Source organism: Loxodonta africana, chromosome 13 (assembly GCF_030014295.1).
Source record: "Loxodonta africana isolate mLoxAfr1 chromosome 13, mLoxAfr1.hap2, whole genome shotgun sequence".
In the NCBI taxonomy this organism is placed as follows: domain Eukaryota; kingdom Metazoa; phylum Chordata; class Mammalia; order Proboscidea; family Elephantidae; genus Loxodonta; species Loxodonta africana.
The window spans coordinates 51,508,294-51,534,253 of record NC_087354.1 but is presented as its reverse complement, the minus strand read 5'-3'; the positions used below and the strand labels follow the sequence as shown (position 1 = coordinate 51,534,253).

At 38.6% G+C, this 25,960-nt stretch overlaps 1 protein-coding gene across 1 annotated transcript in view; it reads right to left on the bottom strand.

Annotated features, from left to right (window-relative positions):
• Positions 1-25,960, bottom strand: part of CSNK1G1 (casein kinase 1 gamma 1) — a 154,768-nt gene that overhangs the window by 103,056 nt on the left and 25,752 nt on the right. Inside the window, 1 exon segment of the mRNA XM_010598038.3 lies at positions 7,206-7,253. The gene's annotated coding sequence lies outside the window, so the exon portion shown is untranslated.

The following is a 25,960-nucleotide window of genomic DNA, read 5'->3' as shown; positions in this document are numbered from 1 at the left end:
TACTATTACTAGGATAATCGCGACTGTAAGTTTCAGATTTCTGATTTTTTAAAATATCTCTTTAGTTCATATACAATGACCACGGTGGCCTGAAACCATATAAAATGGCTTTTCTATGACATGTAGCTATTACGATTCAAATTTACGGAAGAAAATCCTATCGGAAATATCCCATAAGCCAAATTAAAAATTATAGTATTCTCACTGCCAATTTATAAAACCAGGAAATTAAACAAATGGAAAAATTCAACCTAATATAGTATCTAAACAATATTATTAGCTAAAAATAATATTGTTAACAAAGAAAAAAAAAACCCATTGCTGTCAAGTCAATTCATAGGAACCCTACAGGACAGAGTAGAACTGCCCATAGGGTTTCTAAGGAGCGGCTGGTGGAATCAAACTGCTGACCTTTTTGGCTAGCCACGGAGCTTAACCACAGTGTCACAAGAGCTCTAAATGACGCCAAAACTTGCTCCTTTGAAACAGAATAGATTCTGAATAATTCTGAAGATTGCAGATACTTCCAACATTACCCAAGTAAGATACGTGAATTAATATTATTTTTTAAAGCTCTTCTATCACCTGACACCTGCTAGGATGGTGATTACCAGAAAAAGGGTTAATGTAACAAGTGTTGGCAAGGATGCAAAGAAATTGGAACCCTCCTCCATTGCTGGTGGGATTATAAAATGGTACAGCTGCTGTAGAAAACAGGTTGACGTTTCCTCAGAAAGTTAAACATAACACTACCACGTAACCCAGCACTTCCACTCCTAGGCATATACCCCCAAAGACTTGAAAGCAGGGACTCAGAGTTTGCAGCACAAGTCATAATAGCCAAAAGGTAGAAACAACCCAAGTGTCCATCAAGAGATGAATGGATAAGCAAAATGTGGTATATTCACATCCACCAAAAAAACCGAACTCAATGCCCATGAGTCGATTCAGTCTCACAGTGACCCTGTAGGACAGAGTGGAACTGCCCCACAGGGTTTCCAAGGCCGTAAATCTTTACGGAAGCAGACTGCCACATCTTTTCCCAGTGAAGCAGCTGGTGGGTTTGAATTGCCAACCTCTTGGTTAGCAGCCGAGAGCTTTAACCACTGCGCCACCAGGGCTCCTTGTATATTCATACGATAGGACATTATTCACCCATAAAGAGAAATGAAGTTCTGATACATGCTACAACATAGTTGAACCATGAAAACATTATGCTAAGTGAAATAAATCAGGCACAAAATGACAAATACCGTATGACCCCACTGACATGAAACATCTAGAACAGGCAAATGCAGAGAGACGAAGGTTTACCAGCGGTTTCCAGGGGCTGAGGATGGGAGGAAGGAATAGGGAGTTGCTGCTTATGAGGCACTGAGTTTCTGCTCGGGCGAGAAAAACCTTTTAGAAATAGACAGTAGTGATGGCTGCACAGCATGGTGAATGTATTAATGTCATGGAATTATACCCTTAAAAATGGTTAAAATGGAAATTTTTTGTTGTCCATATTTTACTAAAATAAAATATACAAATTTATTCTGAAAATTTCATCTATAAACACCATGAATGACAGACAGAACTTCAAATCTCTAAATAATTACTGAACCTCTCTATCTTAACATAATCATTTATAGAATACTGTTCTTATCAGGGTGAACTGAGAATCATAAGAGATAATGGATGTCAGAGTACATCCATTGTACTGTGTACAAAGTGCAAGTGGTATTAAGCAGAAAACAAATGTAAAGTATTATTAAATATAATGTAGTACTGGACCAAACAATTTTCAAAGGTAAAATTTAAATCACTGGGAAGAACATAACAAATTTCAATTTTAAACAAGTTCTTTATTTTCTTAGCTGCAAAACAGATAAAATAGAAAAGGGGCAGCCTCTTTCCTTCCACTGATTTCCACTGTGAGGAAAGGTCTGTAAATGGGTTTCCCTTACATACTCCTTCTACAGGCTGGGCCCGTGGAGCATGCTGTTACCTACAGCTGTGAAGAATCAAAAGGAAGAAGGTAGTTGGAATTCAGTCAGAGGTGCTGAGCCATGCACAGGTAAGACAGATTCCTAAGGAAAGTAGCCAGCAGCTCTAATTACAATGACCCAAGTTAAAACATTGGTCTATCTCTACAGGCATTAACATGCATGAGATGTGACCTATTAGTAAGAATACAGCAATAACCAATGGCATTATTGATGGTAAGGGGTTCCCCAGTATTCATTTAATCATTTAATAAACATTTAGTGACCATGGTATGTGCTATGTGCAAAGGTGCAGAGGGCAAACAACTCATAGGAACCTCACTAGCAGGGGGGTTTACTGGAATGGGGGTCCTGGAACTCAGGACAGGGCTCTATTCCTAAGAAGATCCAGAAACCTCATCATGCTTCACCACCATCAAATCTACCCAGACAGCTAGACCAGTACCAGGACCCACAGAATCTGCCTCAGGCCTGCCCTCAAAATTCATGGGATTCAGGGCAAGAATACAAATGGAAGCCCACATATCATACATGTAAATAGTAAAAAGGTATAAATTAAGCCAAAAAACTGTTAAATCTGTTCTGCCCTACCTTGACAAATACTTTTTCATAAAAACCTAGAATGCTAGGTTCAAATTTAGAAGTCTCAAATTACTTGGAGTTCCAAGCCAAAATATGATACAGGTAAAGCCAGTCTCCTGCCTATCTCCGCCTCTTTCCCTCCCACATTCTGTCCTATACCACCAGTCAGGTAAATATTCCAGGCCCTAGAAATGGGTCTAGGGCTCTATGGCCAGGAAAATTCCAGATCTCAGACACCCAGAGCAGATCCAGATACAGGGACACAGTCAGAAAAGGCTAGAGTGGGGCCCCCTAACTCCAGGTGCCAGGGCAGGGACCTCGCTTGCCTGTGTATAAAGGTGTTATTGTTCTGCTTATTCTATTAAAATGCATAAACTGTCCAGGCTCCTAGCTAAGGCCTACCCTCTCTTCCACCTGTGTGCTAGATCCTTTCAAATTTTCTCTTCTCTATTGGTTAATTTCTTTCAGCATAAAAACAATCTGTTTATTCTCAATTATTAGCAAGCCTTCAACTCTCACAACCCCCTTAGCTACTGTACCATTTCTCTGCTCTCCTTTAGAGCAAAACTGCTTTAAAAGTTATCTATATATACACTTGATCTCTGTTCTCTCTTCCCCTGTTCTTTCTTGAACTCACTTCATTTAAACCTTTGCCCTGATACCCTGAAACTTTTCTCGAGGTCACCAGTGACCTCTATGTTGGTAAATCCAACAGTCATTCTCAGTCCTGGCTTTATTTGACCTCTCAACAATGTTTGATGGAGTTGCTCCTTCCATTCTTAAAATACTTTGCTCATCTGGCCTCAGAGCCACACTCTCAGTTCTCAGCTTCTCAGGCTGATCCTTCTGTCTCCTTTGCTAGCCCTTTTCAGCTCCCTAACTCTAAATGTTGGAGGGCCCGAGGGCTTAATCCTCATAACTCTTTTCCATTTTGAGCCCAAACCCATGGCTGTAAGTACCATCTGTACACGAGAGACGTCAAAATTTTAACCTCTAGCCTCAGTCTCTCCCCTAAACTTCAGATTTGTAATAATATACTACTCTGAATTCATCAGTTCCACTAGGCTATCTACCAGCAATCTCAAATGCAATATAATACCACACCCTTGATTTTCCCCTCCAACCTGCTCACCCACAATCTTTCCCATCTTGGCAAAGGGCAACTCCCACTCATTCCTACTTTTTATCTCCTTTTTCCTGATCTCTAACCCCTTCTTCAGAAATGTATGTTCCTTGAAAGCAGGGATTCTGCCTCTTTTATTGAGTATCCTCAGTGGAAGAACAGTGTCTGTTTTGTATATAGTAGACATTCATCAGATATTTGGTGAAAAACAATGAGTCAGAATTGGACAACTGAAGAACACCAAAAAAGACAAGTGGGTTGAAAACAATAGAGAATTCAGTTTACATTTTCACCAAAAGCACAAAGCATGGCAAATTCAAGGAGGAAAAGGAAGAAAATCCCAGAGAACTCAGTTCAAAGATAGCAAAACTGAACATTGAATAAAAAATTATTTTAAAATGAAAACAAAATAAGTTGCTCATCAACTGCTTACATAATAATATACATGGTTACACATCCCTACTTATATCAAGCCCTAAAATTAACACTTCATTTTAAAACAATCCTTCAAAGATATTCACATAAGAGGGTACTCTTGTCAACCATCAAATCACAAACTTTTTAAAAAGGATAATATACTCAATGCTAGTGATTGCGTGCTACAACAGGAATTTATATACTACTGATAGAGTCTTTTCCAATAGCTGTGACCTTCTGGAAGTTGATTTCCAGGTCTTTCTTCCAAGGTGCCAACCTTTCGGTTAGTAGCCTAATGCTTAACCCTTTGCACTACCTAGGGACAGCCATTGAAAAGCCTGTGAGGCACAGTTCTATTCTGAAACACATGGGGTCACCATAAGTCAGAATCAGCTCGAAGGCAATGGGTTTGATTTTGGGATGCAAAAGGCACAGTTTCTAGACCGTGCGCGTACTGTTCTAAGCACCCATCTCATATGTTCAGTGACATGCTGACGAAAACTAATTTGCATGTGCAGCTATTACACTCTGCTGAGGTTCAGATCTATATAGTCAGGAGTACATTTAATTTTTCTAACTAGACAGCTTACAGACACATCAAATTGAACAGTCCTAAATGAACTCATCTTCTCCTCTTGGCTTCCACTTCTCCCAGCCCACTCCCTAATATAATCTAAAACTTCCCTTCTTCTCTAGGGTTATCTCGGTGAACAATACCACTATCTATCCAGTAACCCAAACCACAGGGAAAGTGTCCATTTGAGCACTTAACACTCAAATCTACAAACTTCTCTCCATCTTCATGGGAAAGGAACCATTTTTCCACTGGGATGGTAACAGAATCTTTTAACTGGTTTCCCTGCTTCCAGGTTTCTCCCCTCAACTCCCTTACCTTTACACACCAATTCATGCGCCACTATAGCCAAAGGTAACTCTCTAAAATACAAGTCTGATTATGCCACCTTCCAACTCAAAGTCTCTAATGGTTTCCCACTGCAGTTGGGAAAAAAAAGAAAATTCTTTACAGGGTTTAAGGTCCTGTATGACCTGGTACCTGCTTACCTCTCTGGCTTCATTTTTGTTCAATCTTCACCTTACACTGTATGTTCCTGAACACCCACCTTACTTCCATTTCTCCAAAGGGCTCTCTGTCTGGATTCCTCTTTTATCTCTGTTCTTCATCATGTTAATTAATGCTGGTCTTTCACTTTTACCTTAAATGTCTTTTTTGCTGGAAAACTGTACTTGATTCCTGAATTCTGGGTTACATATGCCCCTCTTACATACTCCTTTAGCACTCGATCACAGCACTCATCGCAGTGCACTGTAACTGCTTGTTCACATGCATAATCAGCTCTGTGAAAGCTTGTTTATTCGTGTGTATAGTCAACAGCTCTGTGAAGGAAGAACTGATGCTCATTTACCATTTTATTCATAGGGCCTAGTATAACATGTCCTCAAATATTCAGTGAATAAATGAATACAGAAATGAATGGGTGAGGTTGCAATCTTGGTTCGGATAAGGCTGCAATCTTGGTTTTCAACCAGTAAAAAGATTTAACAAAGTTGAAAAACCCAAACCCCAGAGATCATAATTTTTGCCATCATTCTAAGGAGAAGGAAAAACATAATAATCACGAATACTGTAACAATTACATCTGGCCATATTATTTGCAATGTGTTACACTATAGAAAAATCACCGGTCATTAGAAAAGTCCCACCTAATTTTTTGCCGTCTTTAGGTAGCATTAGAGGACATCAGAAGGCAAAAACCAATGACCAAAGAAACTGGCTTTGTTTTAAACCCAATTCTAATTATTCTTATCTGGGAGCTTCTCTGGTATTATTAATATTTAGCTCCTATACATTTTTTGAGGCCATGCAGAAATTGGTGAGGTTAAAATTCTAAGGCAAGAAATCTGCATTTTTCAGACCTGCCACCAAACTTGCTTCCTTCCATTTTATTCACCTTCTCCAATGGGAAAAGGGATATGCTTGAAACTTACCATCTTTTTAGTGGGGGAAAAAAAAAAAAGATTTAAAGAACTGTGAAAAAAATATATATATATAACACACACTTTCTTAAATATTTTTTCCACATAAATGAACCTTAAGGGATTAAAACAATTACGGAAGGAGTTTCAATTATTAAAAGCACCTATATTGATTCAAGGAGTCCCTGGGTGTTGCAAACTGTTAACCGGATGGGAGGTTGGAGGTTCAAGTCCACCCAGAAGTACCTTGGAAGAATGACTGGCATCTACTTTTGAAAAATTAGCCACACTGAAAATCCTGTGGAGCACAGTTCTACTCAGACTCACATGCAGGTTAAGTCGACAGCAAAGTGGTGATGAATATATTTATTTAAAGTGGGGTTTTTAATTCAAACAATAAATATTTAGTGAATGTCTCCTATGTACCTAATACTGGGCTAGTCACTGGGGGTATAACAGTGAACTTGCTCACAGAGTTTATAGTCTCAGACAACCAACCAACCAAATAAAAAAACTACAAATTGGTACCATGCTACAAAGGAAACAAAGATGTGCCGAAATAAAGGTTATGGAAGAAGACAGAAGAGTTTTGGATAGAGGGTGGTTAAGGCCTTATTAGAAGCCACATTTAAGTTGTGTTCTGAAGCATGAGAAGGAGCTAACCTTGTCAAGGGCTAAGAACAGAGCCTCCAGATAGAGGGAACAGCCTGTAAAGAAAGACTCTTGGTGAAAGATGGTCAGCGAGGTTGGGAATCACAGTGTACAAGGTGGAGAGGAATCAGGAGACCATCATTCAGAACTTTACCTAAAAAGCGAGAAGCCATTTTAATATTTAAAGAAGGGGAAGGTTTCGGTTTATAAAAGAAACTTAAATCTTTAAAATGACTTTGGGTGACGTGTGACCTAATCAGTGGAGTTAACCTGGACTTACCTGCCTTTTCTTAGATGAGGATATTCATAGGTGATGAAATGGAGGCTCAGAGAGGCTAGATTCATTGCCTAGGTCACACAGTCAAACCCAGTCAGGAATTCAAAGCCTGAGCTCTCTCTCTCTTCGGCCACATTTACCAAGGACCCTGCTTGTACACTCGCTTACTCACCCATTCAGCCCCATTGAGTCAAAGCGTACTGCACTCACAACTGTCCTCCTGAAACAATAGAAAAAAAAAGTGTATGACTTTAAGATATGTCCACAAACTCTTTGCTAGGCAGCCTGATTCTTCCTCCCATGAGTAACTTAGAAGTTTGTTTCCCTTTGTGGCAAAATTTCTCTGTGGGGTCTCATTGTTTGTTTGTTTTTAACAGCTTTATTGAGATATATTTCACATACCATGCAATTCATCCAATTAAAGTGCATTAACTGTGCTTTAAAAATAATTTTGTAATCGGGAGACTTCAACCTGGGTCTAGCTTTAGCCCACAATTAGTACAATTGATTTTTCTTGAGTCTATTTACCTGACAAAGAGTTATCTCATCAGTGTCTCTAACTGGTTCATTCACTTTGTTACCTTACAGGGATGGGTAGGGAGCTAGGGCCTTGAGCAACTGCTATAGAGTGAAGAAAAGAATCTTATGAAACTGTTACCCACTTCTCCTGCCTCTACACCTCACCTCTAAATCTCATCCATCTAAGTTCAGTGGGGACTTCTTCCATTTAGAAGTGAGCCAACTATGGTATTATGAGCTTTTATCACAAAAAAGAAAAAAGAAATAAATACTGTAAATAAATCATACATAGCTTCTTCATCAGCCCTGCTATTGTGGCCTCAAAACATAACCGAACCATGTACCCAACTGACTTTCTTCTTCCTGTCATCTGTTAGGGTTTTCAAGCTTTCTTTCCATGATTCTCACAACAGTGTGTGATCCTTCTGGAAAGGTTAGTTGCAACTGATTTTCTTTCAATCTGGTCCAAATTATACTGGACCCAAAAGGCATTCCTTAAAATCTGTGACATGAAAATAGGGCTGTTTTCTGATTTTCTTAACTCTGGTGGAGTATTCTTTGTAACTTTTGCTCTATGTTTTCATTAATTTCATATACTATATTCTTGGCGGGGGGAATAGGTAAGGTTGAGGGGCTGATGAGTATAAGTCTACGTTTCTAATACCTCCTTTCCTGGAGAACTACCTACTTTTGAACAAACATATGCCTGGTTTCATCCAGATCCTCACCCATTAGGCTTTGAGCTGAATGACTTTTTGCTCCTTCATAAAATCGAATTTGTTACATTCGATTGACTTGTCAAATTGTATATACCTTTCAGCTTCCACTAAAGTGTAGTTACTCTCCAAGGATAAAAACCTGACATCCCTGAGAATATTCAAAAGAAATATGCCATCATTTTTTTCCCCCTAAAAAATGTTCTGAGTGACGCCTTTAGAATAAGTGGCTTCTTGAGGTGATTACTTGAAGGTAGCAATACTTGTTTGGATTTTAGATTATTGTAAGCTTGTTTCAAAATTAGCTTAATTAATTATGCTTACTTCCTTGTACTAACATTACAGACAAAATGTAATACCTTTCAGTTGAATAAATAAAAGCATAAAACGGAAATAAAAAACAAAAGCAAATTCGCTGCCATCCAGTCAATTCCAACTCATAGCGACCGTACAAGGCAGAGTAGAACTGCCCCGTAGGGTTTCCAAGGAGTGGCTGGTGGATTTGAACTGTTGACCTTTTGGCTAGTAGCTGAGCTCTTAACCACTTCACCACAAAGAGTACTTGTTTAAAAGACTTAAGGGGAGGAAAAAAAAAGAAAGAGCGATAAAGAAAGTGGAGTGATGACCTAAGTACATCAGAAACTTTTTTCATTTTCAAGACAATTCCACCCAAACCAGCATGTATCAAGAAACAAACTCATTAACGGTAAGGCTGCAACTCAAATGCTGAGGACTAGATACAGAATGTAAACTAGTGAAGGCCGCTGGGAAGGTGTATGGCTGTGGAGTGAACAGTGGGTATCCCATCTAAAGAGCACAACTCTATGTCAGATCCTGCTGAGTTCTGCCATATAAGATTACAGCCTCAATGTCGCTAGCTCAATGATTGCTCAGGAGTTGCTAAACACTAGATTTTTAATAAAATCTCTCCATTTTTAAATGCTGGCAATAAAGTTTTAAAAATTTTAAACACTGTGCAAGTCACCAGTTTACAATCTCTGGTCTAAAGTTCTTAAAAGTGAAATATGGCTACTTTATTTACCAAAAACAAGGATGAGAACTCAAAAAACAAGAAAAATATCCTCTTTAAAATAAAAGGTATTTTGTTCATCCCAGCAATAAAAACAATACTCGGTATTAAAAGTGAGCAGGGATGGTTCAACATTAGAAAAACAATTAATGTAATCCATCATATAAATAAAAGATGAGAATCACATGATTTTATCAATTGATGCAGAAAAGGCATTAGACAAAGTTCAACACCTATTCATGATAAAAACTCTTAGCAAAAGAGGAATAGAAGGAAAATCCCTCAACATAATAAAGGGCATTTATACAAAGCCAATAGCCAACATCATCTTAAATGGAGAGGGTCTGAAAGCATTCCCCTTGGGATTGGGAACCAGACAAGGATGCCCTTTATCACCACTCTTATTCAACATTGTGCTGGAGGTCCTAGCCAGAGAAATTAGGCTAGATAAAGAAATAAACGGCATCCAGATTGGCAAGGAAGAAGTAAAAGTATCTCTGTTTGCAGATGACATGATCTTGTACACAGAAAACCCTAAAGAATCCTCAAGAAAACTACTGAAACTAAGAAAAGAGTCCAGCAGAGTATCAGGGTACAAGATAAACATATAAAAATTGGCTGGATTCCCCTACACCAACAAAAAAAACATCGAAGAGGAAATTACCAAATCAATACTATTTACAGTAGCCCCCAAAAAGATAAAAATAACTTCGGAATAAATCTTACCAGAGATGTAAAAGACTTATACAAAGAAAACTACAAAACACTACTGTAAGAAACCAAAAGGGACCTACATAAGTGGAAAAACATTCCATGTTCATGGACAGGAAGACTTAACATTGTAAAAATGTCTGGTCTACCAAAAGCAATCTATAGATAGAATACAATTCTGATCCAAATTCCAACGACATTTTTTAATGCGATGGAGAAACAAATCACCAACTTCATCTGGAAGGGAAAGAGGCTCCGGATAAGCAAAGCATTACTGAAAAAGAAGAACGAAGTGGGAGGCCTCACTCTACCTGATTTTAGAACCTATTATACCTCCACAGTAGTCAAAACAGCCTGGTACTGGAACAACAACAGATACATAGACCAATGGAACAGGATTGAGAATCCAGACATAAATCCATCCACATATGAGCAGTTGATATTTGACAAAGGCCCAAAGTCAGTTAAGTGGGGAAAATACAGTCTTTTAACAAATGGTGCTGGCATAACTGGATATCCATCTGCAAAAAAATGAAACAAGACCCATACCTCACACCATGCACAAAAGCAAACTCAAAATGGATCCAAGACCAAAATATAAAATCTAAAACGATGAACATCATGGAAGAAAAAATAGGGACAATGCTAGGAGCCCTAATATATGACATAAACAGTATACAAAACATTACTAACAATGCAGAAGAGATACTAGATAACTGGGAGCTCCTAAAAATCAAACACCTATGCTCATCCAAAGACTTCACCAAAAGAATAAAAAGATTACCAACAGATTGGGAAAAAGGTTTTAGCTATGACATTTCTGATCAGCATGTGATCTCTAAGGACACCAAGCATGATGTCCTTCTCCAGGGATTGGTCCCTCCTGATAACATGTCCAAAGTACATGAGAGAATATCTTGCTATCCTTGCTTCTAAATTGCGTTCTGGCTGTACTTCTTCCAAGAGAGACCTGTCCATTCTTCTGGCAATCCATGGTATATTCAGTATTCTTCACCAACACCATAATTCAAAGGCATCAATTCTTCCTCAGTCTTCTGTATTCACTGTCCAGCTTTCGCATGGGTATGAGGCTTTTGAAAATACTCTGGTTTGGGTCTGGTGCACCTTAGTCCTCAAAGTGATATCTTTAACATTTTAAAGACATCTTGTGCAGCAGATGTGCCCGATGCAATATGTCGCTTGATTTCCCGGCTGCTGCTTCCAAAGGCAGTGATTGTGGATCCAAGTAAAATGAAATTCTTGACAACCTCAATCTTTTCTTCATTTATCATGATGTTGCTTATTCGTCCAGTTGTGAAGATTTTTGTCTTCTTTATGTTGAGGTATAATCCGTATTGAAGGCTGTAGACTCTGATCTTCACCAGTAAGTGCTCCAAGTCCTCTCTGCTTTCATCAAGCAAGGCTGTGTTGTCTGCATATCAGAGACTGTCAGTGTTGTTAACCAGAGCTAATTTCCTTAATTGTACTCCTTAAGCAGATAAATTTAATTCATTTCTGTTTATTTAAGGAAAAATTCCCATTTCTCAATTTCGAATTCAAATAAGAACACTTTAATGTATGATTCTAAGGAATACCATTCAAAATAAAAGTATCTCCCACATTGAGCTAATGCAAACATTTACATTACAAACAGCTGATTTTATAATGGAAAATGGCTATGGTATATAATATAGTATTACCACAGCCCATGGCTGATAATGAATACAGCTACTTCTGATACTGAGCTAGGTTAAAGCCACAGACACTGCAAATTTCTATTCATTTAAAGATATCTAGTCAAAGACCTAACACTAATATTGGTAAAGTCTTCCAATTATGAAATGATCATATCATTAAGCTTTCCTTAAGTAAGCAAAGCAGTGAGTGGGGTGATGCGGAAGGAGAAGAATTGGAGTTGTAATTATTTGGGACATAAAGACTGAATTCTTTTCCTATATTTCTCAGTGAGTTATTGATAACAGATGTCACAAGTACATCTCCTATGCCCTAATTAAATCTTAGGTAACATTATCTTTCATTACACTTTCATACCTTTTTCTCAACTAAACTATGCTAAGTAGTAAATGTCTTTAACCTTCTGAAATTCTTATTCTATAATATGTTTTTCTCCTCTCTTGGATCATAAATGTTCCTATCTTCAGATTTCTTATTCCTGGTTTTCTGTACAAACTAGCCTATAGTTTTGTACTACAGATACTATTCTCTCACTTTGTACATGCAAACCAAGTTTCTAAATTCAGTTACTCCAAAGTTGAAGCCAGGGCTCACTTTAATTGTGGCGATATAAAATGCACTACACTTATCTTCCTCTTGCTTTTGTCATGAATGAGTCATCCCTGTTCCACTGTGTGGGTATTTATTGATAACTTAAAGGGCTACTGTTGAAACTCTGCAACAATGCTGAGTACAAGTACTACTCTGTTTTAATTTAACTTTGTCCAGTCTCAAAGAATTATTTACTAATTGTTGACTATACTTAAACATATAAGCAATCTCACCCTTGTGATTACAATGTTTAAAGTTATATGTACTCCCCCACTTCCTTCAAAGGGACAGTATCTGCTTATCCTCTCACTTTATAGCTTACATGGAAAAGCAAAAAGAATAAAGTCCCCCTAGAACTCTTAATGCAAAGCCACTTTTTTACTCAGCAAATCATGTTAAATCTCTGCATACACTTCACAGGACATAATGAAAAACCAAAGTAGTTCATTTTTTAAATAAAGGGTTCACTTTGATAAGTCATTTGTTATACTGTATAGCAGTGACAACTATAACATCTAAAATGTACTGGGCCCTTATGTGCCAGGTACTCTTCAAATGCTTTAAATAATTCATTAAATCCTACATAACCCTTTGAGATAGTAATAGTTTTACTATCATTCTCGTTACACAGATGAGGAAACCAAGTCAGCTGCCAAAGATCACAAAACTAGGAAGCAGTGGAGCCACGTTATTCAGGCAGTCTGGCTCAAGAGCCCATGACCCACACCTCGGTGCTTTTACAAACATTATACTGATTACTGGAGTCCCAGGGTCTTGTCTTGGAAACCAGAATGCTCCTTTGAAGCAAGCACTGTGAGACTATGTCTCACATACTTTGGACATGTTGTCAGAAGGGATCAGTCCCTGAAGAAAGACATTGTGCTTGATAAAGTAGAGCGTCAGCAAAAAAGAGGAAGACCCTCAATGAGATGGACTGACACAGTGGGTGCAACAATGGCCTTAAGCATAACAATTGTGGGGATGGCGCAGGACCGGGTAGTGTCTGGTTCTGATATACACAGGGTCACTATGAGTCGGAACTGACTTGACGGTACCTAACAACAACAACAACTGGGTGGTGCAAAGAGTTTAAGCCCTCAGCTGCTAACCCAAAGGCTGGAGGTTCAAGCCTGCCCAGAGGCACCTCGGAAGAAAGGTGTGGCAATCTATTTCCAAACAATTAACCACTAAAAACACTATCAAGAATAGTTTTTCTCTGACATACACAGGGACACCATGAGCCAAAATCTACTCGACGGCAACCAGTTTGGACTGATAGCCCAGACCTACAGGAAGAGAAACAAATGATCACCCTAAAACAGCATAATATTGTAGTTTAAGATTATAAAGTAGGTAACCATATTCAATTTCTTCAATGTTTCTTCTTTACTATGCAATAAATGCAGATTATCACAAGAAAATCTATTATTTTATGAAATATGAGTACATTTTCATGCATAAGTATATGCAAGTTTTGTCAATAGGACGCTGGTGAATTAATATGTAAAGTAAAATTCATTATTATATAGTCCAATGCTCTATAATATGTGTTAGGTATGGTAGCTTTTGAATACATAAAAGCATCTAAACACAATTTTTAATGATTTAATATAGGATTCTCTTGGTCCTTTCAATTTTTGTGATATTTGGAACAGTGGACACAGTTTTTCCTATAATAATTTTCTACAAGCAAATAGTAATAAAACAAAAGTATTTATTTCATGGGACAACATGAATCCAAGTGGTATTCAATGATATTTTACTGTCACTTAGATATGGCTACAGTTACGTTATCCCAGTCAGAAACAGCATAGCAGGTTTCTATTTGAATTCTAGAAATGTATATGTTCAGCTTCATTTTTCACTATTTTCAGTAAAGATAGCTCTGAATACCATCAACTGGAGTTGGTAGACGTGGGAGCTCAAGCCTAAAAACAATGCATGTACCCTGACAACTGTTAAGAAGAAAAAAAAAAAAAACTGTTGGTACTGCATTATTTTCACACCATAATGGGTTTCCTCACACCAAGAAAAACCATATAGGGTATTCACTAATTAGATAGTAGACAAGAACTATTTTAGGTCAAAGGAAAGACAACACAAAATACAGGAGAGGTCAGCACAACTGGACTAAACCAAAAGCAAAGAAGTTTCCTGAATAAACTGAACGCTTCGAAGGCCAGCGTAGCACGGGTTGGGGTTTGGGAACCATGGTTTCAGGGGACATCTAGGTCAATTGGCATAATAAAATCTACTAAGAAAACACTCTGCATCCCACTTTGGAGAGTGGTGTCTAGGGTCTTAAATGCTAGCAAGTGACCATCTAAGATGCATCAACTGGTCTCAACCTACCTAGAGCAAAGGAGAATGAAAAATACCAAAGACACAAGGTAATTATGAGCCCAAGAGACAGAAAGGGCCATATAAACCAGAGACTACATCAGTCTGCGACCAGAAGAACTAGATGGTGCCCAGCTACAATCTATGACTGCCCTGACAAAGAACACAACAGAGAACCCCTGAAGGAGGAGAACAGTGGGATGCAAACCCCAAATTCTCGTAAAAAGATCAGACTTAATGGTCTGAGTGAGACTAAAAGGACCCTAGAGGTCACGGTCCCTAGACCTTCTGTTAGCCCAAGACAGGAACCATTCCCAAAGTCAACTCTTCAGACAGGAATTGGACAGGACTATGAGACAGAAAATGATACTGGTTGAGGAGTGAGCTTCTTGGATCAAGCAGACACATGAGGCTATGCGGGCAGCTCCCGTCTGGAGGGGAGATGGGAAGGTAGAGGGGGACAGAAGCTGGCTGAATGGACATGAAAATACAGGGTTGGAGGGAAGGAGTGTGGTGTCTTACCAGGGGGAGAGCAACCAGAAGTATATAGCAAGGTATATATAAATTTTTATATGAGAGACTGACTTAATTTGTAAACTTTCACTTAAAGCACAATAAAAATTAAAAAAAAGAAAAACCCTATAGTCCTAGAATAATAAAGAATGATCTAACCGTTTCTGTGACAAATTATTTAAAACTGAAGAGAACAAGGTTCATAGCCACTTTAAATATTTTGAAAGCACCGTTAATTATACATACCTTTAACTGTCGTAACTTTAACTAGGTTTTAATTTGCATCTCTGACTCTACAGTGATAACAGCAACAACCTTTTGAGTGCCTACTGTATACCAGGTAGTATACTGTACAAGACACTTCACCTAGGTTATACAGTTTAAACCTATCCTATAGAATATATATTATTATTCTCACTTCACCAATAGGAAAATAAGGCTTAGAGCCATTAAGTAATTTGCACAGTGGTTAAGAGATCGGCGCTAACCAAAAGGTCAGCAGTTCAAATGCACCAGCTACTCCTTGGAAACTCTATGGGACAGCTCTACCCTGTCCTATAGGGTTCCTATGAGTTGGAATTGACTCAGTGGCAACGAGTCTAGTTTGGTTTTGGGTTATTCAGCAAACAAGTGGTAGAGAGAATTCGAACTCAGACATGGGTGATTCCAAAGCTCTTACATACATCATGTCGTGTCTCATCGTGTCACATCACACCTCACCTCATTCAGCATGAAGGAGAACACATGTGTCTCAGTTTTTTGTTTTTTGTTTTTTTTTGATATGCACGACCTGTGTTTTATTGACTATGCAAGGACATTCAACTGTGTGGACAATAACAAATTATGGATAACAATACAAAGAATAGGAATTCCAGAACATTTACTTGTGTTCCTGCAAAACCTATACACAGACCAAGACAAAGTTTTACTGTGTTTTAAGTTACAGATTGCAAATAGAAAATATTTTTAATATGGTCATGAAAACAAAGATTTTACTTTTATGTTTTTTTAAAATTCTGTTAAAATTATCAACTTATATATTAAACTTACAGACAATAAAACCAGTTCTTCTGATCAACCAATTTATGTTAATTACAGAGCTTTTAAATTTTAGTATAATAGCTACTATAAAAATATAGGGCTAGGAAATTCATCTTTACTTTCAAAGATTATAGATTCAGCTTTAAAAATGAACTAAAATTACCTGGGAGGAGGGGAATAAAGAAATCCTAACATGTACATCCTAGAAGTAAAAACAAAAGAGTACTATTTTCTAAAAGCATTTCAGTCAGAGAGCTTTAATTTAAAACGAAAGCAATGAAACCAGCAAAGCTTGAACTACTGAAATCTTTCACCTACTGTAGATGACAGTAGTTAAAATTCCTCTCTTTTCAGGCTTAAATTGATGAAAGAAGGAAAAAAAATTCACTCCTAGAATTCTCTGGTTTTCTCTAATTTAGAATAAGCCTAGAGATCTCAGTATTATTTGCATCTTTGGTTTCCCTACTGGTATTTCCAGAAAAGTTAATACAAAGATTCAGATTATTGGCTAATATTACAAATGCTGCTTAAGATAATCTATAAAGAAAACAAAAGTTTGTATCAAATTCCTCCACCTGCTATTTCAGAACAAATCCTCTATGGACAACCCAACACAGGCTTACAGGCAAAATACCTGGTAAAAGGGTTTTCTTCTTCTACATCACAAAAAAATTGCTTTCAAGCCAATCTATGCTAAAAAGAAAGTAAATTTCACTGAGCAGCATATCATGAAGAAGCCAGTGCTGAAAAGCCAGAAACACCTCTCACTGACAAAAGAACCATGAGGATCTTTAATCTTCATTTTTCTTAGAATTTTTATTTTTAAATAAGGGCTTTGATAACTGCAATTTGGTAACTGAGGCACAGTCAGCATAACTGGCTACAGGAGGCCAACAGGCAGCCTTGGTCAAAGTCCCGAATAATTACAGCCTTGTCTTCATTAGCTGCCTCATCCCTACCCCTACCTCCCACCCCAAAAAGCCAGCATGCTTCCTCCATAAATATTTACCTTATGATTGAGCATATGAATTTTCAAGCTTTAATAAGTAAGGTCTCATGAAATTATTACCTAAAAACACCCTATCACACAAGTTCAGTAGTAAAGAGTCCCTCTGATGTTGATGGGAAAAGTTAGAATTTTAGCCTCTTTTGTTGATCACTAAGAAAGTATTAGATTGTCACACAAACTACATTGTGATTTGAGTTCCTCCTATGCTGAAAGCCAACTTGTAGACTCCCTTGCCTTGTCTTAGTTACTTCACTTTAGAAACTTACAGATAGGGAGAAAAGACAAGCTACTTACAACCTGCCCCTGCCTGTAAGCTTTTTCAAGGTAGGAGCAAGTCTTTCTTGTTTGTCACTATACCTCCAAGTGTCCACAATGGGCCTGACACATACTTGTTGGCAGTCGTTGTTGAGTCAGCTCCAACTCATAGTGACCTTATATTTACAACTGAATGAAACACTGTCCAGTCCTGTTGTGTCAATCCATCTCATTGAAGCTATCCCTTATTTTCACTGACCCTGTGCATCACCAAACATGATGTCTTTATCTGAGATGCCCTGGCAGTACAGTGGTTAAAATGGTAGGCTGCCAACCAAAAGGTCAGCAGTTTGAATCCACCAGCCACTCCACGGGAGAAAGAGGTGGCAGTCTGTTTCTGCAAAGATTTACAGCTTTGGAAACCCTGTGGGGCAGTTCTATTCTGTTCTATTGGGTTGCTATCAGTCGGAATTTGTGTGGTTTTTGGATGTCCTTTTGTAGCGAATTGAGCCTTTCCTGATGATGTGTCCAAAGTAAGCAAGCTTAAGTCTTACCATCTTCATTTCAAAGGAGCATTCTGGTTGCATTTCTTCTAAGACTGATTTGTTCACTGGCCAATAAATTTATGATGCATAAATAAATGACATCACCCTTAATTCATATATCCATCAATCACTATACTAATTGATTCTGGCTATTTTACACTTGTCTGCCTACCAAATTAGACTGTGGAACTCTTTGGGACCAGAAACTGCTGTCTACGTACCTGTAGTATCAAGTGATATACCCAAAAGAGAGCACAGTAAATTAATGACAAATCAAATTGATTATTTTCAATTAACTAGAATCTACTTAACAAGTATACTCTCAATTCCCTGGTGGCGCAATGGTTAAGTGCTTGGCTGCTACTCAAAAGGTTGATGGTTCGAACTTACCAGTGGCTCTGCAGGAGAATAAGACCTGGCAATCTGCTTACGTAACGATTACCGCTCACGAAAACTTATGGGGCAGTTCTACTCTGTCATACAGGGTTGCTATGCGTTGGAATTGACTGGACAGCAATGGGTATGAGTTGAAGTGGACTCGACAGCATACGACAAGGACAACAACATTCACCATCTCACTACTCATTCTAAATACAGGCAGTGCCCAGGTTACGAACGTCTGACTTACTTACAACCTATAGTTACAATCTAACCCCTGTAAAGCCTATTGTATTAAAAATTCAAAGTACATATAAATGGTTTGTAATAACAAATGGGTGCTACTTTGCAACACGCATCAAAACATTATTATTATTAACCATTATGTTAAAGATGGTTTAGTGTATCTAGAAGTGTTTAATTTTTTTAGGTACATTACATACTAAGGCAAAAATTTAAATAACTGATGTCAGACATGAATTGTACCTAACCGTCTCGACTTACATACAATTTCGACTTAAAGGCAGACATAGGAACAGAACTCCTTCATAATCTAGGGACTGCCTGTACAAGAAAATTATAAAACAACAAAACCACAATATACTCAAAACCCACAAGCCACACTCTACATACTACCTTTCTTTTCTTCCTTTTAGATTTGCTTTAAATCCAGGAAATCTACCACAGTCAGTATAAATGCAACTTGTATTCGAATCAATACTTATTTATGTCACTATGTTCAGAATTCTTTTCCAAAGTAAAGGACATAATATTCACAGATTCTATCATTAGAGAAAGAATCCATTCTATTCCCTACAACATCAGGAATATCAGAAATATATTTTTAAATAATCTTGAACGAAAGAACTACCATGTGCAACTGTTATGAGGGGCCATCGAGTTGATTTTCAACACATAGTGACCCCACGTGACAGAGCAGACCTGCCCCATAGGGCTTAGGTTTTTTTTTTTTTTTTTTTTTTTGAGCATTTTGTTGTGTTTTAGGGCAGAGTTTACACAGCAGATCAGTTTCCCATTCAAAAATTCATACACAAATTGTTCCATGACATTGGCTGCTATCCCCACAATGTGTCTGCACTCTCCCCATCTTCACCCTGCCTTCTTTGTTTCCATCCCTCCAGTCTCCCTGCCCCTCCTTGCCTTCTCATCTTCGCGTTTGGGCAAATGTAGCCCATTTGATAGTTGACTGTTACCCCATAGGGTTTTCTAGGCTGTAATCTTTACAGCAGCAGAGTCACACAGTCAAGAGAATGCAGCCTCTAGGACAGTGGTCCTCAAACCATGGTTCCAAAGCCAGTAGCATCGGCATCACTCGGGAATTTGTTTAAAAATAAAAATTGGGGACCCTACCCCAAATCCACCTTCCATGTGGGAGACCCAGATTCAATTCCCAACCAATGCACTTCAGGAGCAGTCACTACTCACCTGTCAGTAGAAGCTTGCGTGTGCTATGATGTTGAAAGTGCTAAGTGGCCCTTTCAGACTAGGACAAACTAGGGAGAAAGATCTGGTGATCTACTTCCAAAAAATCGGCCAATGAAAACCCTATGGGCCACAATGGTATCATGGGGTCACCATGAGTCAAGGGCCAATCCAACAGCAGCTAAGAACAACAAATTAGCTGTCGCATGATCAGAAATTTCAGATTCCACAAAGTACTACATAGAGCCGCAACTGTATGGGACTGAGTCTTCAAAATTTAAGTACAGTGTTCTACATTCATCCAGTAGCTCAAGTTTGTTCACGGCGTCATTCAAATCTTCTGGATCCTTTCTAAATATTTTGTGTTAAAAACTCCTGATATAATGATGGATTTCTAAATTTCTCCTTGTACTTGTTATTTTTGCCCTATGTATTTTGAATCTGTGCTATCAGGAAAAAATACTTTTGAATTCTAATATCCTCCTGGTAAACTGAACCCTTATTACATGATTTGGCAGAGACAACTCCGTGTGGCCTCCCCAATATTCACCCTTTCTTCTTTCCTCAGTAAGGAAACTCCAATTTTATCATGGGTAGTACTGTACTCCCCTAAAATGTATTTCCTAGTTTCTCTACAGCTAGAGGCCAATGAAGTTGCTACGTGGAACTCCCTTGAAACCACTTTAGGAGATGGCCTGTTAATTGCATGTGTCCCTTTACCTCCCTTTTGTTCTTCCTTCTGCCTGCATTCTGTGAGGGCTGGTGCTCCAAATAGACATCCTAAACCAGAAAGTAAGCCACACCCTAAGGATAGTGATAGTGATACAGAAACAGAAAGTACTCTAGGACTTGCTGACAAAACAAAACCTTCATAATCAACCCTAGACTGCCAACCTCCAGACTCTTAAATAGGGGGGAAAAATGTCTGTCTTGTTTAAGTCACTGTTACTTCCACCTCTACCTAGCAGTAGAAAGCAATTCCCACCAGAAACATTAATACTGTTAGTAGTAATAACAACTCCTTACTTAAAGTATATTTTATTATGATATTAATGTAATTACATCCATTTCTTTTGATTAATATTTTGCCAAGTATATAATTTTCCATGCTTTAAAGTTCAACTTGCCAACATTCTAATGCTTTAATCTCTTTAAAACTGCATATAGTTGGCTTGAGTTTTTACAGTCTAACAAGATTTGTCTTTTAACTACAGTATTTAATCCATATATATTGTCTTATTTATCTACTGCTGCTACAACAGAAATACCATAAGTGGGTGGCTTTAACAAACAGAAATTTATTTTCTCATAGTTTAGGAGACTAGAAGTCAGAATTCAGAGTGCCGGCCATAGGGAAAGAGTTTCTCTCAGTGTCGGCTCTGGAGAAAGGTCCTAATCTCTTCACTTTCTGATCCTGGGCAATCTTCATGTGCCTTGGGATCTCTCTTTCCGAATCTTTGCTTCTCTGGATTGTTTGTTTAATCTCTTTTATATCTCAAAAGAGACTGACTCAAGACACACTCTACACTAACTCTACCTCATTAACATAACAAAGGCAACCTATTCCCAAATGGGATAATAGACATCGGCATAAAGTGTAAGATTAACACACATATTGAGGGAACACAATTCAATCCTTAACATTCCACTCTTTGGGCCCCCAAAATTCATGTCACATTCAAAACACATTCACCCTATCACATCATCCCACAAGTCTTAAATCAACTTTAAGTTCAAAATCTCATCTTCTTAATAATCTAAATCAAATATGGGTGAGACATGAGGCACATCTGAGAACATATGAAATCTAGACTACAAATTATCTGTTTCCACAATACAATGATGGAACAGGCACAAGGTAGACATTTCCATTAAAAATGAGAGAAATTAAAGGGAAAGAAAGGATAACAGGTGCCAAGCAAGTCTAAAACCCAGCAAAACATTTCATATCAGCTTTCTAGGTTTCAAAATAATCCTGTACTTTGAGATCATCTGGACAATGGCTCTGCCCTCCAGACTTTGGGTATTGGCCATGCTCTCCAGAGACTCCTTGATTTCAGCTCCACCTTCCATGACTCACTTTCCTAGTCCATCTACGTGGCAACCTCAGCTCCTTGGCCCTGTTCATCTGCCCCTTGAGCATGGCAGGCCCTCCCCCTCAGCTTTGGGCTACTGCCCCATTACCCATCCACCTTAATGGCAGTCCCACACTCCAGAACCAATCTGGCGAATATCTGACTCTTTAAAACCTAGGAAGCTGTGGTCCCATTCTTTGAGATCCAGGAGACCATGGCCCCACCCTTTGAAACCGAGAAGTCCCTGGATTCCCTGGCTTCTTCCAACAGTTCTGTTGGCCTCTGAGCTGCTCCAGGGATGGTGTTTTTCTTTTCTTGGAGGACAACAGATATAGCTCCTTTGGCTTGTTTCCTGCCTGTAGAATTCTAAGGGACAGACTGCATTCTTTCCTTTGTTCTTTCTCCGTTCCCTTCAGTCTAAGCTGAGGGGTATTCTACTGTGGTAGTTGGTGAGATCCATCAGTCACAGGTTTAATTGCTTTAACAAAAGGTTATGTAGCTATCTCCTTGGTGAACATTCTAGAATACAAAGTGTCTTACTTTGTACAATAGAATTTTCCAAATCTTTAAGTTCTGTTTTCCCTTTGTACAGTTCATTTTTAAGTCCATCTCTTTCCTCTTGCATTTTACTACATGCAGCAAGGAGAAACCACACGACCCCTTTAAGATCTTGCTCGGAAATCTCATCAGCCAGATATCCAAGCTTATCATTTCTAAGTTTTACCTTCCACCAAACATTTGAACATAATTCAGACAAGTTCTTCACCAGCGCATACAAAGCATCATCCTTCCTCCACTGTCTAATCGCATGTCCATCATTTTCTTTTAAAGCCTCACCAGAAGTACATTTAATATCCACATTTTTAGCCACATTCTTTTGCTGGTGCCATATGTATTCTCTAAGACAATACAGACTTTCTCTATAGCTCTCCTCACATTTTGAGCTCTCCTCAGAATTGCCTTTGACATCCATACTTCTATCAACAGGCTCTTCAATGCACTCTAGGCTTTGACCTTAAAAAAAAAAAAAAATAAGGTACTTAAAACTCTTTCAACCTCTATCAACTACCCAATTCCAAAACATTTTAGGTACCTGTTAGAGCAGCACCCCATTCCCGGTACCAAATTCTGTCTTAGTTATCAAGTGCTGCTATAATAGAAATAATTGTAGGTATGGCTTTCAATTATGGTGTTGATGAAGAATACTGAATATACCATGGACTGCCAGAAGAACAAACAAGTCTGTCTTGGAAGAAATAGAGGAGAATGCTCCTTGAAAGTGAGGATGGCAAGACTTCGTCTCACATACTTTGGACATGTTACCAGGCGGGATCACTCCCTGGAAAACATCATGCTTGGTAAGGTAGAGGGTCAGCAAAACAGAGGAAGGCCCCCAATGAGATGGACTGACACTGTGGTTGCAACAATGGGCTTAAACATAGCAACTACTGTGAGGATGGCACAGGACTGGGCAGTGTTTCACTCTGTTTACGAAGGGTCGCTATGAGTTGGAATCAACTCAATGGCATGTAACAACAACAAGTGTTAAGTGCTGCATGTATGTTAATACAGGCAATAGAGCACATGGGGGCACAGTCATGGAAATGTCTTAGACATAACCATCTCACAGGATGAAGTTCCTAGGCTCAAAGGTGCAGGACCATAGACTCAGAGGACATATATGTTAGCTGGCACAATATAGTTCATAAAGACAATACTCTACATCCTACTTTGGTGAGTAGCATCTGGGGTCTTAAAAGCCTCCGAGAAATGGACACAAAAAGAGAGGGTGGAGAGAGAGAGCGAGCTGTCTCACTAGGGGGAGAGTAATAGGGAATGTGTACCAAGGTATGTATGGGTTTTTGTGTGAGAGACTGACTTGATTTGTAAACTTTCACTTAAAGCCTGCGAGCAGCCATCTAAGATACAGCTATTGGTTTCTTCCCATCCAGCGCAAAGCAGAGTGAAGAAAACCAAAGGCTTAAAGGAGCAACTAGTCCAAAAGACTAATGGATCATGTGAACCACAGCCTAAATGACCCTGAGACCAGAAGAACTAGCTGGTACCCAGCTACCGCTACCAATCTCTCTGACTGGGGTCACAACAGGGGATACTACACAGAGAACGAGAAAAACGTAGAACAAAAAATCAAATTTACAAAAAAGACCAGACTTACTGGTCTGACACATACTGGAGGAACCTCCAAGACTATGGTTCTAAGACACTGTTCTGACCTGGAATTGAAGCCATTCCTGGAGACCACCTTTTGGCCAAACAACAGACAGGCCCGTAAAATAAACAATAACACCCAGAGGAACATGTTCCTTAGAACAATCAATTATACGAAATCAAAAGGACAACATTTGCCCAAAAGCAAAGATGAGAAGGCAGGAAGGGGTAGAAAATCTGGAGGAAAGGAAACAGGGAATCAAAGATAGACATGGGGAGAGTGATGACATATTGTGGGGAAGGCAACCAATGTTCTGGAACACTTTATGTACAAACCATGGAATGAGAAAGTAATTGCTCTGTAAACTTTCACCTAAAACCAAAAACCAAACTCGCTGCAGTCAAGTGGATTCCGACTCATAGCGACCCTAAAGGACAGAGTAGAACTGCCCCATAGGGTTTTCAAGGAGTGCCTGGTAGATTTGAGCTGCTGACCTTTGGTCAAACTCAAAACACACCCTACACTAATCTTGCCTCATTAACGTAACAAAGACAACCCATTTCCAAATGGGATTATAACCACAAGCACAGAGGTGAGAATTTAGGACATTTATTTTGGAGGGACACAATTCAATCCATAATACATATTTACTGTGATCATGGATGTATTTGGCCTTATTTCTGCCACATTATTTTGTGCTTTCTCTTTGTCCTGTCATTTCTTTCTCGCTCTCTGTTTGCTTCCTTCCCTCATTATTTGAGCACTTCTCTTTCCTCAATCCCATTTGGCCTTCTAGTTCAACTTTTATTATCTTAGGGGCTACTCAAAAAATTTTTAAATGCACATTTAAATTTTAAAGCTAATCAGCCTATCTCTTATCCTGCTCTCATTCATCCACCTGTGGAATTCTGATTAGACTTAAAACAGCAGAAACTTATTATCATATAGTTCCAGAAATCCAAAATGGTTCACAGTAGGCTAAAACCAAGCATCAGTAGCAGTGTGTTCCTTCTGGATGCTCTGGGAAAGAATCTGTTTCCTTGTCTTTTCCAGTGTCTAGAGATCACCCACATCCCATAGTTCCTTATTCCATCTTCAAAGCTAACAGTGTAGTATCTTCAAATGTTTCTCTGCCTCTCCCGTCTCCCTATTTTCCTTATAAGGATCCTTGTGATTACAATGGGTCCACTTGGATATTCCACAATAATCTCCCCATCTCAAAATCTTTAATTTAATCACATTTTCACATTCCCTTTTACCATGTAAGGTAGCATATCCATAAAAAAGGTTCCGGGAATTAGGATGTGGACCTCTTTGGGCGGGGGGTGGGGGGGTGCATTATTCTGTTCACTACAGATGTGTATCAGACCTTTTAATTCTTTCTTCCATGTCTTAACCTTACACTGGTATTTTCAATCTTTTTTTTCTCTGTATACAGCATACTCAATTATTTCTTCAGATCTATCTTCTAATTCACTAATTCTCTCTTTAATCTGTCTTTTGCTGTTAGACCTGTCCTTGAATTTACAACTTCAATTATTGTATTTTTTCATTTCTGGAATCTGTGTGATTATTTTGGGCAGATTTGTTCCTTACTCATAATTTCAATTCTTCCATTTGTGTCTTCAGATGTATTAAACACATATTTTATATTTAGTATCCAATAATAACAATACCTTAAGTCTTTGTGGAGCCCTAGTGGTGCAGTGGTTAACAGTTATAGTGAGCTAAGGCTGCTATGGGGCAGTTCTACTCTGTCCTACAGGGTTGCAATGAGTCAGAATCAACTCAACAGCAATGAGCTGCTTTGTTTGTTAAGTCTTTGTGGATCTGATGTTGGTGTTTTGTTTTGCTCATGGTGCTGCATTTCTTCATGTGCTTTGTGACTTTTTTCAC